This window comes from Echinops telfairi, unplaced genomic scaffold, assembly GCF_000313985.2.
Source record: "Echinops telfairi isolate 266 unplaced genomic scaffold, ASM31398v2 ScPeMD7_7473;HRSCAF=8511, whole genome shotgun sequence".
NCBI classification, from domain to species: domain Eukaryota; kingdom Metazoa; phylum Chordata; class Mammalia; order Afrosoricida; family Tenrecidae; genus Echinops; species Echinops telfairi.
Window position 1 is genome coordinate 14901309 of NW_022111377.1, and position 1181 is coordinate 14902489.

The following is a 1181-nucleotide window of genomic DNA, read 5'->3' on the forward strand; positions in this document are numbered from 1 at the left end:
CTGATAACAGAGCTCTGAGCAGTCCCTGCACCTTCTGCCTGGACTGGAGCCCAGACGTGGGTCTGAGCCTTTCCTGCCTGTTTGTGTGTTTTGTGTCTGAGGCCCTGCAGTGCTTTCTCTAACATGTTCTGCTTCCCCCCCTCTCACCCTGAACAAAGGCCTGACCAACCTCCATTTTACTGCCCTCTCCCCCTCCTAGGCTTGCATTGTGTGTCTCTCTGATCTGAGGTCCCTGTGTGCAGGTTAAAGCCGCAGGCCTGTGCCAGGGAACCTTGCTGGAGAGTCCAGGACGCTCCCACTGAGCCCCTAGCTCTCTGATAGGGACACCTCTCAGGGTTACGGAGCCACCTCCTGACTGAAGATTGCGAACGTGGACCAGGGGATGCCCTTCTCCTCTGTCTGAACCCCTGCAGTTTGAGAGACAATGGTCAGTTTTCTGTGCCAACCCCCTAATGACATTCCTTTGGGGTGCCTATTGCCAACCTTTCTGAATTGGGTTGGGCTCCTGAGCTCCACCCTAAAGGCCTGGTCTTTTCCGGCAACCAAGATTGGCCTCAATACCAATTGGACAGTGAGTCGCGCTAGCCAGATATTAGCACTTTCAATTTTAAAATTCCCCGCAACCTCAACAATTTTTGTCACCAAACTCACAAAGAATCAGAGGTCCCTTATGTTCAGGTCTTTTTCTCTCTCCTACCTGTCACCCTGCTCAAGGTCTCTGAGCCAACTCTCTCTCACTCAGGCCCGGACAGTACTCCCCTGTGTCTTTCTCCGGACCCCCTGACTCTTTATGTGTGCCCCCAGTAAGGCCTCCTCCATATTCTGGGTGCCCCTCACCATCATCTCCTCTGCTACCACCTCAACTCCCAAAGGCTGAGGCACTGTGCCTGGGACACCTGCCCCTCCCTGAGCCAGACCCCTCAGACTCTCTGGAGTCTGTGTCTCTATCTCCCCTTCCGGCTCCTCACTGCGGTGAGGAACAGGCAGTCAGCCTGTGGTGCCTGGCTCTGGCAGAAGGTAAATTTTCAACCCAAAACTTAGTAGCAACCCTGCTGCCGGCAGGTGACGCCCGAGGCTCCAGAAGGGCAGCGTGGGGCAAGGGTGTATGGGAAAAACGACCAGCACCTGGTGCCAGGGCACTGGTCCCAGAAGTACCCCAAGCCTGAAGCTCTGACCAAACC